Genomic DNA, 12,434 nt, shown 5'->3' on the forward strand with positions numbered 1-12,434 from the left:
CTAAGCAGTCAATAAATGCTGCTTTTATATGAACTCTGTTTACTTTTAAATTCTCATTCCCCACATAAAAGAGTATCTACCAGTACAACGTATGACAGAGAAGACAGATGTAAAACTTTTTTAAATGTAGTGAAGAGTGAAGATAAAATTTAAATGATTTTGCTTTTTGCCTATTTACAGCCACCAATTTGAAAAACCAGAAACACCCTTGTGATAACAAGAATGTGAAGAAAAGGACGCGTTCACACATTATTGGTAAGACTGTGCACTGGAATGGTACAACATTTCTGAAAGGAAATTGGCAGTGCCCAGCAGCACAACGTACATATCCTTTGACCCAACAATCCTCCTTCTAGAAATGTTGAGGAAATGTACCTTCAAGAGTCCAAGGACTTCCAGAAGGTTCCCGGTAGCATTATCAGAAAACAAACAAAATGTACATCATAGAGAACTGTTTAAAGAATAAAACATATCATAAAAATTATAAAGCAGAGTCACAATAAGGGGGAAAACTGTTCCTGTTTTGCTTCTTAGCCTTCTGTACTATTGAATTTTTTCTGACAGTGAGCATCCATAACTATTATAATTCTAAAAACATTAAATCAAATAAATTTTAATTAGTACACTGGTTTTAGATAAATATATTCAAAACTTTTTGTAATTCACTGTTCTATCAAAAAAAAACAACACACATTTGTTCTTTTTAATGTCAAAGTTTAGCACATATTAAATTCTCTCCTAAGTAATACAATCTTGCCACACCAACAGATGACTAAATTATTCACTGGCCACTGAACTGGCACTCTTCCGTGGCAGCAGGCACTCTGTTAATAACATCCAGGGTGCTGAATTCCATTCATGGGAAAATGCTGAAGACTCAGAGACAAACAGGCACATGCATTCTGAGGTGTGTGGGGTCAGGACCGACATCTAATCCATGACATCATTACATTCTATTACAGTACATTCATGACACTATATACACCTTTGAAACAAAGCTATATAGCAAAAGGGGAAAAACTAATAACCTTAGAAATTAAAGGCTTTTATTCAACTAAACTTTAAAAACCATCATGAAAGTTTTCTTTTTAACCTGTTAGTTATTTCTATTTCTATATAACTACTATATTCAATTCTAGAATACAGTCACTCCAATCTGACATAAAATTACTGATTAGCCGTTCATATGGCATTACATTTATTACATATTTTACATCTAAAATCAACAGAATTAACAAACTCACTTTGTGACCAAGCTTTTACAAAACGATTTTGTCCTATGCCATACTAGTATTACTTAGCATTTATGTACTGTTATCTTATAACTTAACATCACACCTATACAGCAAGAGGATCATAATACAGCTTTAAACCATTAATGTGCAAATTCATATAAAGTTAAGTAGCCTCCTCACAAGTCACATATACTAAGTAAATCAGTACTAAAATTAGGATTAAAATTCAGAATTCCTAGTCTGCTAGTTTTACCCAAATCCTATGATATTTTTCACGTTGTTTCTTTTTCGTTATTACTGAAATCATTTGTGAAATCATAAGCACTGATTTGTCATTATATAAAAGAATTAAGTAAGGGATTATCTTAGAAGAAAGGGACTCTTCAAAATACAAGAAATGATTATACGGGAAATGCCATATTATTTTTCATTTCATTTCAGGAAGGATGAAGGGAAGTAAGGAGAAAATTGGGAAGAAATGAAATTAGAAGTTACAAGTGCCTAGGCACATAGAACTGAAGGGGGTCTTAAATAACCTTTACAGGATTTAATACTTAAGACTATCTAGATTAATTCCAAAGCTGTTTCCAAATGGAGAGTATTTAGTACAAGGCAAAGTAGTCGTATTCTCTTTTCTCTCTTGAAGTAGTTTCGTTCCTTAGGTACTTAAAGAGACCTTATCTAAACTACAGTCCCTTGGCATAGACAGCCCAAGGACAGTCCTCTAAGCAAGATACTAATACACTTTGTTCTAAATTGGGTCTTTGTTGCTGCACAGGGGCTTTCTCTAGTTGTGGCGAGCAGGGGCTACTCTTCGTTGCAGTGCACAGGCTTCTCATTACGGTGGCTTCTCTTGTTGCAGAGCACAGGCTCTAGATGCATGGGCTTCAGTAGTTCAGTAGTTGTGGCATGCGGGTTCAGGAGTTGTGGCTCACAGGCTCTAAGAGCACAAGCTCAGTAGTTGTGGCGCATGGGCTCAGTTGCTCCGCAGCATGTGGGATCTTCCCGGACCAGGGCCTGAACCCATGTCTCCTGCACTGGCAAGTGGATTCTTTTTTTCTTTTTTTTTTTTTAAATAAATGTATTTATTTATTTATTTTTGGCCATGTTGGGTCTCCTTTGCTGCACACAGGCCTTCTCTAGTTGTGGCGAGTGGGGGCTACTCTCCGCTGCAGTGCACGGGCTTCTCACTGCAGTGGCTTCTTTTGTTGCGGAGCATGGGCTCTAGGTACACGGGCTTCAGTAGTTGTAGTACACGGGCTCAGTAGTCAAGGCACATGGGCTTAGTTGCTCTGTAGCATTTTGGATCATCCCGGACCAGAGCTCAAACCCATGTCCCATGCATTGGCAGGTGGATTCTTAACCACTGCACCACCAGGAAAGCCTTAGTTCAGGATTTTAAACTGAGATATATTTATGTTCCTCAGATAAAATACATGTATCTAATCCACTTGTTAACCAAGTTTCTTATGGTTAGCAGAATCAGTTACTTTATAAAAGTGGGGTTGAGGCTATGTTAGAATTCTAGTTACCAAAGGGGAAATTTTTTTAACAATGAAAGATGCCTGAAAGCAAAGAGGCCTACTTCATGTAATTCCCCCCAAAATTTCCCTCGATATAAACTTAAAGATAAGACTACATAGAGAAGAATAAACTCATGGCCTCAGAACAGTCTAGACACCTAAAAGAGGTCTATGAACTTCTGTATCTGTTTCTATACTTGTAATTACCCCCAAAAAAGTATTTATTTCTTAAAATTTAAGACCACAAAAAAGTGACATCACAAGAAGATCTATTATACTTATCCCACTAAATGAAATACTCCCACACACCTTAAGTACCCATGGGTATAAGAAGGACCTAGTTTTAAAAGGGAAGTCTCCTGTGATTACTGAAAAGAGTTCAGGGTGAGGTTGGACAAATAAATGTGTTAGGATACTATTAAAAGTTACGCATGTATGGGTAGGGGATTGTATACGAAGATATCAAAAGTCCCTTCCAACTTTAAATTTTTGAGTCTATGTTCCAGTAATTCACAATAAGAGTAAGTATTTCCTAATTAAGGGTCAGTGAGTGTCTATTCCACATGTAAATACCCTACTATGCTAAATATAGCTCAGAAGTAATGACTACAGGGTAGTTCAGGAAAAGACCATCCAGGAGGTAACATCTAAGTTAAGCCTTGAAGGATGAATACAACTTTCTTAGGAAGAACAAAGAAGGATATTCAGGCATAGACAAAGGAATAGGAGTGAAAAGTACACAGCATGTTCAGAAATTATTACTAGGCAAGGGATGCTCTGAGGGTAAATTGTACTATAAAGCTGAAAAGGAAAGATGAATCAAAATGTTAACATAGACAAAATGCATTATGTATTGACTATACCCACAGGTCAATCTACATTCTTAAATTCTGACATATATTAAAGGTAGTTTAAACATTGAAATTCTCAATATGTATTTTTATAACTATGTATGGGGACAGATGTTAACTAGACTTACTGTGGTGATCATTTCACAACATATACAAATATTGAACTATTATGTTGTACACATGAAACTAATATAATATTATGTGTCAATTATACATCAATAAAAAAATTCTCAACGTGACCTCAAATTTGGGGGAAAATGATGATATAAATAAAAACAATTCGGGCTCCCCTGGTGGTGCAGTGGTTGAGAATCCGCCTGCCAATGCAGGGGACACAGGTTGGTGCCCGGTCCGGGAAGATTCCACATGCTGCAGAGCGGCTAGGCCCATGAGTCATGACCGCTGGGCCTGCGCGTCCGGAGCCTGTGCTCTGCAACGGGAGAGGCCACAACAGTGAGAGGCCCACGTACTGCAAAAAAACCCTCAACTGGGGGCCTCCCAGGTGACGCAGTAGTTGGGAGTCCGCCTGCGTATGTGGGGGACGCAGGTTCGTGCCCCGGTCCGGGAGGATCCCGCGTGCTGCGGAGCGGCTGGGCCCGTGGGCCGTGGCCGCTGGGCCTGCGCGTCCGGAGCCTGCGCTCGGCGGCGGGAGAGGTCGCGGCGGTGAGAGGCCCGCGTACCACCAAAAAAAAAAAAAAAAAAAAAAAACACCACCTCAACACATAAAACTTTAAGAGGTACTTTAATAATAATAACCACAATTCTATTATCACACATTAAAAAATTCAGTAATTCCTTAATATCGTCTGACATCCCATTTTTCTCTACTGCCTTATAACTGTCTCTTTACAGTTGATGTGTTCAATTAGTATTTAAATGGAGGTCACACATGAAATTTCTATTTAAATAGTTTCATAGAGTAAGATTACTCTACAGAAACTTACATTGAAAATAAAAGTCCAAAGATATACAGATAACCAAAAGCAAATTGCAAAACAATGTATTCTGTGACACTGTTTTTGTTTAAATATTTTTCTTAATATATGATAAGAAAAAGTAGTCATTTCTAGGGGATAAACAATAACCATTGATTCGGGGGAATTTTAAAAACAGCCTAAAATAACAAATTTAAAAACAAAATGTCATGATTTAGCTTAAAAATTTTTAAAGGCTATTATTTCACTTCCTCTGATTCAGGCAGTCATGTCTAGTAGAGCTTTCCAGGTTAAGTGTATATATAGATAGATAGATAGATAGAAATATACTCTGAGGGCTTCCCTGGTGGCGCGGTGGTTGGGAGTCCGCCTGCCGATGCGGGGGACGCGGGTTCGTGCCCCGGTCCAGGGGGGATCTCGCGTGCCGCGGAGCGGCTGGTCCCGTGGGCCATGGCCGCTGGGCCTGCGCGTCCGGAGCCTGTGCTCCGCGGCGGGAGAGGCCGCGGCAGTGAGAGGCCCGCGTACCAAAAAAAAAAAAAGAAAAAAAGAAATATACTCTGAGTCATAATGACATTCCTATTTGACAAATGAGAAAGCTGAGGCCATGGAAGTCAGGTGTTTGTCTAAACTCACACACAATTTAAGTCAACAAATATCAACCATAACAAAGCATCTATCTCCTCAAGGGAAAAATATTAATTTTAGTAAAAAACAAAATAGACACATTAATACTAAAACGTATCTCAAATCTATCAATTTCTTTCCACTGGCACCACCTCTTCTCTGTGGATTGATTACTTTAAAGCATCCTTCCTAATGGTTTTCTACTCCTGCTTTCATTCTTGTCCCCTTCCCCCTTGAAAGAGCAGCCAGAGAGATAAAGACATAAACCATATTGTGGCTACCCTCCAACCTCAAGTCACACCTCTACTACTATACCCACTCCAACAGGCCAAAGTCTCACTGGCAGGCTTTCAGATTCTTTACCTAACCAAGCTCTTTCTAATCTCAGAGCCTTCACGTGTGCTCTTTCCTCTGTCTAGGGCTCTCATTCCAACCACTGTGGATGGCAGGCTCCCATCAGATCTTAGTTTAATATATCATGTCCTTAGAGTATTTTCCCTGTCCACCCAATCTAAAGTAGGTCCCTACAACTGATTAGCTATTTGGAAAAAGAACATTAGATCCACACCTCACACCAATTACAAGAATAAACTCGAAATGGATTTGAGATCTAAATGCTAAAAAACTATCTCAATAAGTACTAGAAGAAAAGAGGGCAAATGCCTCTTTAAACCTGGTGTACGAAAAAGGCTTTCTAACTATGATTTAAAATCCAGAAACAATAAAACATTGATAAAATTGACCACACACACACAAAATATTCACAAGGTAAAAAACATAAAAAATGAAAACAAAATGGAAAAAAGGGCAACATATATCATACATAAAGAGCTAATATCCCTCATATATAAAGAAATTTTAAAATCTGAGGGACAAAGGACCAAATGCTATAGAAAAATGGGCAAAAGATATGAATAGGCAATTCACAAACATACACACACATACACACATCCCCTATAATTTTAAAATGATCCTTAAACATGAGATATTTAACTTCACTCATAAGACACATGCAAATTAATACCACAAATATACCACACTTGGCAAAATTTTAAAAGAATGACAACATATTCTGTTGTCAAGGCAACAGAGAAGCAGGCACTATCATACACTGTTGATTAGAATGCAAATTTATACAGTCCTTACTGAAAAGAATTTGGCAATATTTAACAAAACTACACTTGTATTTACCTTCTGACTAATTCCACTTCTGGAAATTTACCTTGAAGATGCAACTCCAACGAGACAAAAAATACATATGTACAGAGTTATTCTTTGCAATTGGTTGTAATTGGGATACACAATAATTAGAAAAATGGTTAGGAATTCCCTGGAGGTCCAGTGGTTAGGACTCTGCTCTCACTGCTGAGGGCCCAGGTTCAACCTGATTGGGGAACTAGGGTCCCACAAGTCGTGCGGTGCAGCCAAAAAAAAAAAAAAAGAAAAAAGAAAAATGGCTAAATAAACTATGGTAATACACACAATAAAGTGCTATTAAGCAGCAAAACAGAATGAGAAAGATCTCTGTGAATTGACATGAAGCGATTTCCAGGAAACACTGTTAAGGGAAAATAGCCAAGCGCAAACAGCTATCTACAGTATGTTATCTTTCTTATAAAAGGGGAATTGAGACATTTATCTGCTTACTTGCACCCGCTGCCAAACACACACACACACACACACACACACACACACACACACACACAATATATAAACTTAAAAACCAATGATTATGATTACCAAAAGGGGTTGGGTAGGAATGAGGTAGAAAGAATGAGGGGGAGTCATGGAAGAGGGGGCATGACACTTCTCAGATAACATTTTAATATTGCTCTGATTTTCAGAACTATGTTAATGTTTCAAATAGTCAAATAAATAAACAAGGATATAAAGGACCCAAAATGGAATACAATGAAATGAACTTAATTATATTTCAAATAAATAACAATCACATTGAAGATGGGGGAAAGGGGAGTTGAGGAAGAACTAACCTAAGTAACTTTGGAACACAGTATTTTGAATACATCCTCCAAGTCTAAGGCTAAAGAATAAAACAACTATAAATAAATGCATACTCCGGCTAGTAAATTAGCAGTGGTATGGGTTAGCAATTCCAAAACTACTTGAAGTGTATTCTAGAATTGAGCAAAGAAGTAACATTGTGGATGAGAGCCAAGTTTCTTCATGTCAGAGAAGAGATCATAAATAAAGGAAGAGGACAGGATGAACTCTGAGGTGTCAGAACTAAACATATAAGTATGAATTCATTGTTTTAATATATAAACAGATAGATACAGAATTACATACACACACACACACACACACACACACACACACACACACACACACACCCCTTCTAGCTTTGCCACTCAAAGGACCTAAAAGCAATAACACCCTAGTACCAATAAGCACATCTGGGACTAGCATCCAGATCTTGTTTCCTAAATACTATTATCTCCAATAACAGGAACCAACGTCCTTAGAAAAATGGCCAATACCAAGCACGGAGCAGGAAAAGTACAAAGTAAGCCTGGAACATCTTGTGCTGTCAGCAAGTAAGCTCTCAAGGAAGGACAGGGCCATGTTGAAGGGATACAGGAGCAAGCTTAAAAAGGCTCTTCTTACTAGAGAGTTTAGGACAATTGTGCAGTAAAACAAATGACAAGTAATAGATTATAACCCACTGAATATGAATCTATAAGTCTATACAACAACAAACAGAGTGAAGGAAAGTTCTTCCTTACAGGAAAATTCCTTACACAGAGGAATGATAATGATAAAGTTAGAAAATCATTATTTTGCAACCCCACACTTAATAACTGTTAAAGGCCATATTCATCAATGGATGCTAAAATTGGTCTGTGAAAATAAGATGAGAAACAGTATGTATGAATAGTCTCAAAGTATCTCTCCACAAGATACTTATTAATTACAAAGAAAAAAACCTTATAGTAGAAAAATCTGGCAGTCACCACCTCAGTCAAGTGATCAAAGTTAACATTACTAGTAACAGGACGAATTGACAGCATGTGCCTCCCGATATGTGAGAACAAAACATCACTTCTGTAAGTTAAAACACAACATGAAAACATCAGACAAACCCAAACTAAGCAAGTTTTACAAAATAACTGGCCAGTACTCTTCAAAAGTGTCAGGATCATGAAAGGCAAAGAAAATAAGGAGCTAATCCAGATAAGAGGACACTAGAGAGATATACGTAGTAAATAATGCAGTGTGATTTTTTTTTACATTGAGATACAGTTGATGTACAATAGTATATACAGGTGTATAACATAGTGATTCACAATTTTTAAAGGTTATATTCAATTTATACTTATTATAAACTACTGGCTATATTCCCTGTGTTCTACAATATGTCATTGCATCTTTATTTTATACATAACAGTTTGTTCCTCTTAACCCCTACCCCTATCTTGCCCCTCCCCCAACCCATCTCCCCAATGGTAATGACCAGTTTGTTCTCTATATCTGTCTGTTTCCTTTTTGTTATATTCACTAGTTTGATTTTTTTTTAGATTTCACATATAAGTGTTATCATATAGTATTATCTTTCTCTGTCTGACTTATTTCACTTAGCATTATACCCTCTAAGTACATCTGTGTTGTTGCAATGGCAAAGTTTCAGTCTTTTTTATGGCTGAGTAGTATACCACTGTATGTATATATTGCAATGTGTGAACTTGAATTCTGGGCAAGAAAAAAGTCAACAGTAAGACAACTGGCAAAATCTGAATTAAGTCTATAAATAAGCTACTAGTACTAAATTGATTTTCATTTCCTCAAATCAAGTAGTATTGAGCAGTTCAAAAAGTTCATCAAATCAGTAATACTGATGTTAACCAATGATGATTCTGATTATTGCACTGGGGTTATGCAAGAGAATGTCCTTATGTTTAAAAATACTGTGTATTCCTAAACATAAGGACATTCTCTTACATATAATTATTTAGAGGTAAAGGGGCTTTACATCTAAAACTTGCTCTCAAACACTGTAACAACAGAAAAAATATACCTGTGTATCTGTATGTACACACACACAGAAAAAGAATGAGTGATATGGGCTTCCCTGGTGGCACAGTGGTTAAGAATCCACCTGCCAATGCAGGGGACACAGGTTTGAGCCCTGGTCTGGGAAGATCCCACACACTGCGGAGCAACTAAGCCTGTGAGCCACTACTGAGCCTGCACTCTAGAGCCTGTAAGCCACAACTACTGAGCCTGCGTGCCACAACTACTGAAGCCTGTGTGCCTAGAGCCCATGCTCTGCAACAAGAGAAGCCACCGCAATGAGAAGCCCGCGCACCACCATAAAGAGTAGCCCCTGCTTGCCGCCACAACTAGAGGAAGCCCTTGCACAGCAACGGGGGGGGGGGGGGGGGGGAGAGAAAGAGAGAGGGAGGGAGGGAGGGGAGGGAGGGGGGAGGGGAGGGGGGGAGGGAGGGGGGAGGGAGGGAGGGAAGGGAGGGGGGAGGGAGGGGGGGAGGGAGGGAAGGGAGGGAGGAAAGGGAGGGAAGGGAGGGAGGGAGGGGGAGGGGAGGGGGAGGGAGGGGGAGGGGAGGGGGAGGGAGGGGGGAGGGAGGGAGGGGGAGGGGAGAGGGAGGGAGGGGGAGGGGAGGGGGAGGGAGGGGAGGGAGGGGGGATGGAGGGGAGGGAGGGGGAGGGAGGGGAGGGAGGGGGAGGGAGGGGAGGGAGGGGGGAGGGAGGGAGAAAAGAAAGAAAAGGAAGAAAACAAGAATGAGTGATAAAACTAGGGTGGTAAAATGCTTATATCTGAAACATTTGGAGAATCTGCACACAATTCTTTGTACTATTTTTGCAACTTTTTTATGTCTAAAATTATTACAAAGTAAAAAATTAAAAAACAAGATAAAACAAAAAATGTAAGTATCCTGTTAGTCTCTCTCCCTGTTCTTTTCCCATTACTTTACTTTTTGGTTATCTACACATTAGATTGTAAACATCATAATGGTAGGGTCTATATTTTTGCTCCTCAATGTATAACCAGCACCCAGCACAATATTTTACACTTTATAGGCACTAAATATTTTGAATGGAAGACTGAATCATGGGGTATTATTAGAGTTTTCTATTCACATATCTTTTCACTGAGGTCTCCATCAACTGATGAATGGATACATAAAATGTGGTATATCTATACAATGGAATTATTTGGCAACAACAACAAAAAAAGTGAAGTGCTGATACACGCTACAGCATAGATGAATCTTGAAAACATTACACTAAGTGGAAAAAAGCCAGTTTTAAAAGACAACATACTGTATGATTACATTCATGAGATGTTTGGAAAATGCAAATCTGTAGAGACAGAAAGTAGATTTTTTGCTGCCTAGGGCTAGAGGCGGGAAGATTGTGGAAAGATGGCTGAAGAGTGCTGGGGAGCAGGGATGGGGGTTCTTGAGGGGTAAGGAAAATGTTCTAAAATTGTGGTGATGATGCACAACTGTGAATACACTAAAAGACAATGAACTGTACACTTTAAATGGGTAAAATTCATAGCATGTGATTTATAGCTCAATAAAGGTATTTAAAAAAAAAAAACTTTAAGAGCTCTGTCAAAATTTTTATTTGAAGGCCTGATATAGTAGTAAAGTAATCTATGTCTGTGACCACAATGTATGGCACTGAAAACCACTTCATTATAGACTTTTGGAATCTTCTGTTAAATCTTCTGTTAAAACTAAACCCAGATGACAACTTTTTATTTGTCTAATAAAGATTCCTAAGCAAAAACAACTTTTATGATACAGAGAAGAAGCTGCCAGCAATTTCAGCCAATACTGAGCTCTAAGGTATGGGTGAGTTTGTGAGAGAACACTCCTTAAGACTAGCCAATCCTGGGAATTCCCTGGAGGTCCAGTGGTTAGAAATTGGCGCTTTCACTGCCGTGGCCCGGGTTTAATCCCTGGTTTGGGAACTAAGATCCCACAAGCCAAAAACAAAAAAAAGAAGACTAGTCAATACTAACTCCTTCTCTACTTTCAAGTCTCATTCAAGTCAAGGGTCATCTTTCCCCAGACACCCTCTCTGAACCCTCACATTAGGCTAAGAGCTCTCCTCTGGGTTCCCACAGCACCCAGCACACACTTCTACCCTAGAACTTCTTGAGACAAACTATTTTTCTCCTCCATTAAATGATGAAACCATGTTTTATCTGTATCACTAGCACCTAGCACAGTGCCAGCACACAAAAAGGGCTCAACAAAAATTGTGTTAATCTTGCATTGTAAACTTGGACCTGTGTGAACTGAATAAGCATCAGTTTTCTATTTATTAAATAGGAATTCCACCAAGCGTCTATCTAAGAACACAGAGATTGAGACATGAGGAACAAACTAGGAATTATATGTAGAAACACTTGAAAGAAGGATGCAGTATACATATACAATCTTCTGTTATTATAAAGTACTCTATATAAAATAGTTATTTTTTTATGGGTCATTCTGTGTGCCTTAACTTTGTTACAGGAACTTTGTCTTTGATACTTCAGGGTCTAAAAAGGCATGAGGGGTTGGGAATGCCCTAAACCCAAACTGATAAGCCTGAATTGTTTTTTACCATTACATATCTCTTTGTCAACTGTCACATGGAAAAGAGCAGCATTTACTTCAACAACAACTAATGCTAAAAATAAGTAGCAAAGAATACAACCGCTATACAGGTTACTTTCCAGCCCACTTTCCTGTCTCTATGCTCTGAAATGACTCAGAACCACAGGCTAAAATTCTATATTTAAAAAAGAAGAAAAAGATATTTATGACCTGAATGTTGCCACCACACCTCATAAATACAGCACCTTCTGCTGCTAAAACCTTTTTATGCATTCAAGAGCCCTACGTGTTCTTGACAGAAACCATACTCAAGCAGCTGAATTTAGAACATGCTGACCTTGAGCAAATCAATGCCCTTAGCATGTACTTCTGGCTTATATCACTACAAGAGCTAGACAGCCTCACCATCTATAGTAGTCAACAATTTCTGGCCACATTCCGCTGTCTATTTTAAGATATCCCTACTATGTTTCTGTGTTGCACAGTTCAAAAAAATAGACTAACACATGAACCTGTGTTTAAATGCAAATTGTTTACTTTGGAACCTGGGCTATGTGTATTCCCACTGTGATTAGCTCAAAAATATTTAATTTGGTAAGTTTCACTTCCTGCTTTCTTTTTTGGCAATTTTTTTTCTCTTTTTAAAATTTATTTATTTTTTAGCTGCGTTGGGTCT

At 38.5% G+C, this 12,434-nt stretch overlaps 1 protein-coding gene across 6 annotated transcripts in view; it reads right to left on the reverse strand.

Moving 5' to 3' along the window:
• HIPK3 (homeodomain interacting protein kinase 3) overlaps positions 1-12,434 on the reverse strand; it is a 92,172-nt gene that overhangs the window by 44,925 nt on the left and 34,813 nt on the right. The gene's annotated exons all lie outside the window — the stretch shown is intronic.

Source organism: Kogia breviceps, chromosome 7 (assembly GCF_026419965.1).
Source record: "Kogia breviceps isolate mKogBre1 chromosome 7, mKogBre1 haplotype 1, whole genome shotgun sequence".
Taxonomy (NCBI): Eukaryota; Metazoa; Chordata; class Mammalia; order Artiodactyla; family Physeteridae; genus Kogia; species Kogia breviceps.